Raw genomic sequence first — 7,228 nt, 5'->3', positions numbered from 1 at the left:
CCTTTACAAAGTGAACAATTAAGAGCAAGGACCTTACTTTTTTTTGCATCCCCAGTACTTAGCACAGACCTTGGAACATATAAGGTACTTAATAAATGTTTATTAATTGCCTGATTCGTTAACTTCACCTCACAAATAAAAGTTAGATTAGATGACCTTTCAGATATCAATCTATCTCTCCTCATAATAAATTAATCTATAATCTACTAGTTCTTATTCCTCTTTACTTTGTTAAAACATAGTCTCAGCAGAGAAATGAGAATAGTTGTTTTCCCAAAAAGTGTCCAAAAAGGCCAGCACTTGGCAACTGAATGGATTAATGTGACATGCATTATTAAGAAATTTGCTAAAAATATCCTTCCTATAACAATTATTTTTATCATAGATAAAAATCATTCTAATATATCACTAACAATAAAACTAAAACTATATATTATAGAACATAAATTCTTTGAGGTCAAGGACTAGATTTTCCATTTTGGGGGGGTTTTTGCTTTTGTTTCTATTGTAACTTTAGAGACCAGTACAGTTCTTTGGTCATAAGAGACTTAATATGTATGCTAAATAGTTACTGAAAACTGAATTGTCCATCTGTTATCTAATCAATCATTAAGTTCATAGGTCAATAATTATACTTTTTTTTTTCTCTTTTTCTGGTCAATCTTCTTGGATGACAACTATTTTCTTCATTCCTTCATAATAAGATATTTAAAAACCTGAAGATTTCTTTAAAAATTTTTTGAGTCCTACATCTTCTTAGTGTTCAAAGGTTATTTCAAGAAATTAAGTTGGATCTTGACATATATACTCATTCCATATGCCTATGTTCAATTTTTTGACAAAAATTTATCTTTTATTCATGTTTTTAGCTATGCTCTCTATTTTAATAAACATCTTGGCAATAAAGTAGTATAAAGTGGAATTAGTATATTAAATTTGCTCAGTTTCCCTAAGTTTGTAATGCTGCCAAAGTCTATAAAAGTGGTGATAGTCCAGGCACACAGGAATTCAAGGATTCTACTTCCCTGAATTATATAATGAGAAAACAAATTCTATAATGTTTTCCCAAATCAATTATCATCTGATAGGTTTCAAAAGATACAAGATTAAGTAATTATGGGAAAATTATTCAGTATCTGTGCTGAGAGGATAGGTGAATATCTGATATAGAAACAGATAACCTGGCAAATAACAACATTAAATGCTTTCCTAAAATGCAGATAAGCCCATTACCTTCAAAAATGATAACTTGCAAAGTGCTTTGCAAGCTTTATATAAATACATTTTTCATTTCCATTATTATTACTTTTCATTTATTATTCTAGTTAAATCATTTTTCTTTTTTCTTTTTTTTTTTAAACCCATACCTTCTGTCTTGGAACCAATAGTGTAAAGGTTAGGCAATGGGGGTTAAGGGACTTACTCACACAGCTGGGAAGTGTCTGAGGCCAGATTTGAACCTAGGACCTCCCATCTCTAGGCCTGGATCCCAATCCACTGAGCTCCCCAGCTGCCCCCAAGTTAAGTCATTTTTCAATTGTGATCAATTCTTTCTGACTCTATTTAGAACTTTCTTGGTAGAGTTACTGGAGTGGTTTGTCATTTCCTTCTCTAGCTCATTTTACAGATGAGGAAACTGAGTCAAACAAAGTTAACTAAAATGTCTGAGGCCAGGTAGATGAGTCTTCCTGACTCCTTTGCCACTTAACAGCCCTATTTTATTATTATTTTCACAGAACCAAAAAAGAGAAGGAAGTGACTTTATACTTTGAGTTGAATCTTGAAATAAGCATTTTACATGCTATTTGCTAAAGAATGAAAGTAAAACAAGAGCATCACAACTGGTATGTGTTTTCACTTCCTAAAATAAACTAAGCCATATGAGTATTCATCCACAGATGTGTCCCTGGGCAAGCAGGAGCTGCTCATTACACACACACACACACACACACACACACACACACACACACACACACACACACACACATACACACACACACACACACACACATACACACCTTTCTTTACCTAATAGGAAGAAGACAGTGTTTCCATGCCAGACTTTTGAACCTTTATCACTCAGTTTATTTAAGCCTGTCTGCATTGAAAGCAGTCATGCAATGTGTCCATTGGGCTGTTGCATAGGATAAAGGGGAGCCCTGTGAATTCTAAAAGGAAAGAATTATACATCCTTGTGTCCTGAGGCAATGTCTGACAGCTAATTCAAGCCTTCCCACAACCAGAGAGCCATAGCAGATTCATTGGTGAAGTCAGCTCTCTCACTTCCTAGATCTGTTTCCAGAGTTGCCTGGTTTGGGAAATGGGAGTGTGTCAGATATTCGTGCATGTCTTGATATGCCACAGGCCAGATTCTCCTCTCTGTTGCTAAGGTTTCACAATAAATAAAGGGCTGGGCTGGATAAAGCAGTACATTTTCAGAGTGGTTAATGGTATTCCCTGTATGGTGACAGAAATCTATTCCAGCTCTGTTCTTTCTGCCCTCCTTTCCACCCCCACCTTCCCTTCCAGACTTTGGCAAAAAAAAAAAATGCATTTTCTAACTTGGATGGTTTTTCGTGACTTTCAAGGTGATTAGAAGGACACTGCAGAACTGCAGTGACACTGCAGAAGTAGTCCAGAGGCTTAAGAAAAGAGAAAAAAATGACAATTTGATAAGACCATATTAACACCTGATAGTACAAAAAAACTCAATGCATTATACTCCACTTGTTATTTATAAAAGAATAGAGGGAAACCTAAGAGAGGAAATTCAATTCAATTCACTAAAAATTTATTAAACATCTACCATGTGCCAGATGCTATAGTAAGATCTGGGGATACAAAAAGAGACATAAAACAGTCCCTGACCTCAAAAAGCTTACCATCTAATGGGAAAGACAATGTGCAAACAGATACATATCTATGGATCCATGAAGGGTAGGAGCTTGCAGGGATTAGTTAGTTTCTTCTGGATAGATTGTAACTTCTGATTTTTCTCAATCAATGAGGAAACAGGGAAGGACTTCCTGAGCTAGGCTTAGAAAATATATCCTGCTGTGTGTGCCTTCCCTCAAGGGGTGCCTGTACCAAACTCCAGTGGGACATGTGCTCTTGCAAGGATATTAATAAAGGGCTTTTCTACTTCATAATCCAGTAAGAATTTTCTTTATAGGTAAGGCCATGTTTCTTACAAAGGTAACCTGAGGTGACATCTAGGTTACAAGATTAGGGAACTAGGAGAATGGTGTTCTTTTCAGTAATAAGGAAAATAGGAGAAGTGGAAGATTTAGGGGGAAAGATAATGAGTTCTGTTTTAGACTTACTGAGATGAAGATTTCTACTGGACATTGAGTTTGAAATGTCTAAAAGGCAGTTGGAGATGCAAGACTGGAGGCTGAAAAATAATGAAAGGATTTAGAAAATAATGATAATAATAAATAGCAGCTTGCATTTAAACAAAGCCAAGCACTATATTAAGCACTTTATAATAATTATTATCTCATTTGACAACTTTAGTTGTCAACCTAGGTATTATTATTATCCCCATTTTATAGACGAGGAAATGAAAGAAAGGAGACAGTAACTTTTTCTTTGCCTTCTTTACCTGTCACAAAACATTTTGTGCTACCTCAGACATTTCTTATCTCATGTGTCTCATTCTCTCTTACCTACTTTATTTAAACATCTTTCCTCATCCAACTTTTACCCAGTTTGCACTGGAAAGCTTTTTGTCAGCTTTCTCTAGATCTCCCTTCGTTCATTACTCTTCCAAGTAATCCCAACCATAGAATCCCAGTATCATAGAGGGGTGAAAAGGCCCTTAGATATTGTTTATGGTTAATAAGAATATGAATGGTACTATTGATATACTTGTAAAGGAAAAAGAAATGTCACATATTTGTGGATATTGTCCCCATTTCTTTACTTTTGAAAATATTTTAATGAATTATTTAAATTCTACTGGGCAATATAAGAACTTAAATGTATGAATACAGACTAAATGAAATTTGAAAAAATGGAAATGAAACAGAAAAACTAAGCAATAAAAAAGAGAATTAGAATTTTGATGTAGTTTCTTGCTATTTAATGACTGACTGTTAAAAGAGAAGTTCATGCATTATCTTTTATGTGGGTAATAAAAAAGCCATCCTAAGTATTTAATGTGGATTGTTGCTATATAGTATTATTTTTACATTTATAGTTGTGATCATTGTGTGAGTGTTTGTATGTATTCATAAGACTTTCTTAAGGACTGTGGAAATTAATGACAGTGATCTTTAGTTTAATAAGGTACAGAGTGAAATTTCAGAAAATGATATACAATTATGTGATAATTACAAAAATGTGCATAATCTTTGACCTTATAATGACATTCTTCAGTTTATAACAGAGTGTGCTATTGATGGGACAAAAAGACCTATCGATTAAAAATTATTACCAGCTGCACTTTTTGAATGTAAAAGCAAAAATGAAATCAGACTATATGCCAACAATTGGGAAATGATTGTTGGAAGATGAAGTAGCAGAGAAATTCTATTGAGAATTAAAACTCCTCTGAATAAAATGAACATATACTCGATATGGTGAGTATAATGTAAAGGTGGGAAAAGGTAAAGATGGAGAGAAATAGGACAAAGGAATTTAAGAGACCCAAACTTTGCAGATTACACAGAAGCCTTTAGTTTTGAGATCATAAATATTTTTTAAACCAGTTTTGGTAAGTACTGGACCTGAGAAGCACCAAATAATGCCATAAAGACATAATTAGATTATATTTTAGATTTATAACATATAATATATAACTATATATTGTATTTCTTAAAATTTCATACATAATTTTATATTAAATTATATTTTAAGACATAAAAGACTTACAATTGATATAGGCCTTCTCTTTGAGATAACTATCCATACAACCAGACAAGAACTGGTCATAAAGCTATCCTAAAGATAAAAAAGATATTCTCCCACTTACTGGAAAACTGATCTTAGTGATATGAGAAACCTGGCCTAAGGAGTTTTTGTTGTTCAATGATTCAGTTTTGTCTGACTCTTTGAGACTCAGTGGAACACAGCACACCAATGCTGTTCATGTGCTTTTCTTTCCAAAGATAATGGAACGGATTTGCTATTTCCTTCTCCAGTGGATTAAGGTTGAGTGGCTTGCCCATCATCACACAGCTAGTAAGTGTCTGAGGTCACATTTGAACCTGAGTCTTCCTGACTCCATCACTCTTTCCACTGCATCACTTAGCTATGTTGGTACTAAACAGTGCTAAAGAAAAAAGGAAAAACTGAAAGGGAAAGTTATCTCTAACTCTCTGTAAGGGGGCAGATTTGTTCTGACCTAATTAGGCCAGTTGTATGTACCCTCTGAGATACTAAGGAAAGAGGGGTTCTTGCTAGCTTGGTTAGGTGTGAATTTAATATAAATTGACCCCTTATTCTGCTTGAAAACTCATCAGCCTTCACTATTTGGCAGGCTGTGCAAGTGTAGGATACTGGCGGTATTGTGACTCAGATGCTGTGTGGCTGAGGGTGCACCCCATTATGAAAGAGGCTGGCAGAGATCCCTAGCAAGTTAAAGTCTGTCCAGAGAGTCCTAGGAGGAGAAGCAGAAATGGCCTATATCATCAATGGAGAGGAAGTGCTGGCTCTTTTTTCTTCCTGGACATAAACTGCTCTATCTCCCTTCTCTGGAACATTCAACTCATGGCAGGCATCACCTTATTTTATTGGAATATCTCCCTGCAGCACCACTTGGGCTACAGTCAGGGAATCAAAATATGCTAGGAATTAGGGTGGTCAGGTGATCATGTGCTCACTCTCTGTCTCTATCTCCTTCTATCTCTTTCCTTCTCTCACACTAATAAAAATAATTACAAATTAATATACAGGGGGCAGCTAGGTAGCTCGGTGGATTGAGAGCTAGGCCTGGAGACAGGAGGTCCTAGGTTCAAATCTGGTCTCAGACACTTCCCAGCTCTGTGACCCTGGGCAAGTCACTTGACCCCCATTGCCTACCCTTTGCCACTCTTCTGCCTTGGAGCCAATACACAGTATTGACTCCAAGATGGAAGGTGAGGGCTTAAAAATTAATATACAGTGAATTTTAACCCAGAGAATTTTAATCATTACAGTTATTAATAAGTTTAGGCTTTATTAGGTTAGATGGAGTCAATACTTACAAGAGACCAGTCATCCTGGGTATGTATGTACAGTACTTGATGGAATCACGGTACCAACCCAAGATCAGGCAAGAGATTATCCAGAAATAGAACAAATAAGGCATAATGCCAGGGATGGCTAAGGGTCACATGCAAGTTTTCTCTTGGGATAGTTAGTGCTTCTTTTGTGGTTCACTTTTACTCAAGTAAGTTTTTATTTTCCAGGTCACATTCGTACTCTGGCTACCACTGTACACCCTCCCACCAAGAAAATCCTTAAAAACAACTGCAAGGACAGCCTCATAGTCCTTTCAAGGCATAAAATAAAATTAATGATGGAGACCAGAAATCCCACACTTCAAGTTCTTCCTTTGGAGGGAACAAGTCCTTGAATGTCAATGATTTAGACCAGGTGGTAGGTAATTCCCAAACTTTGCATTGATCCCAAGTCCACCAATGTAAAGTGATGGCAATGGGCAAGAATAATACCAGGAATATCAGAGCTAATGAGCAGCTGATGAAACTTCCTGCACAATCACCAAACCTAATCATGGTTTAGGGTCATCTATAAAAAGAGTAAAAAAAAAAATGGCTAAAACCCTATTGCATACAATCTCTTCTGAAAACAGGGTTAAAACAGAGCTTTATTCTTTACCACCCCATATTTAGTTTTGTTACCCAACTCCCAAGACTAACTCCTAACTGGAAGCACCAAAGAGTATGGGAAATAACTAAATCTTTATTCTTTCAGATGCCTCGGCTGTTAGACTTCCCTATCCTCTTCTTCTATTAGTTTTGCCTTCCTCTCAATGACTCCATTCTTGGATTCAAGTCATCTCAGAACAAGTTGTCTAATGACTATGGGGTGTTAAACTATCAGTAATATGGAGGAGTCCCACAATGGGCTATGTTGGGCCCATCTTTGCCAATGCTCATGCCAATGCCTACTCTACCAGGACCCTCAACATGGCCCACTCTGCTATGGTTAGGGTCTGTTCTGCTGCCTGTTGCCTCTGGGGCCCTAATGTTGGCTCTTCACTCTTCCATGTCCCATCTGACAT

At 36.3% G+C, this 7,228-nt stretch overlaps 1 long non-coding RNA gene across 1 annotated transcript; it reads left to right on the top strand.

Moving 5' to 3' along the window:
* Positions 1 to 5,575: 5,575 nt before the first annotated feature.
* On the top strand, positions 5,576 to 6,516 carry LOC103099742 (uncharacterized). The gene is made up of 2 exons (XR_001623973.2): positions 5,576 to 5,809; positions 6,393 to 6,516. It is a non-coding gene; the product is annotated as an uncharacterized LOC103099742 (long non-coding RNA).
* The last annotated feature ends 712 nt before the right edge of the window (positions 6,517 to 7,228 follow it).

Source organism: Monodelphis domestica, chromosome 8 (genome assembly GCF_027887165.1).
Source record: "Monodelphis domestica isolate mMonDom1 chromosome 8, mMonDom1.pri, whole genome shotgun sequence".
Taxonomy (NCBI): Eukaryota; Metazoa; Chordata; class Mammalia; order Didelphimorphia; family Didelphidae; genus Monodelphis; species Monodelphis domestica.
This window is presented reverse-complemented; position numbering and strand designations above follow the sequence as displayed.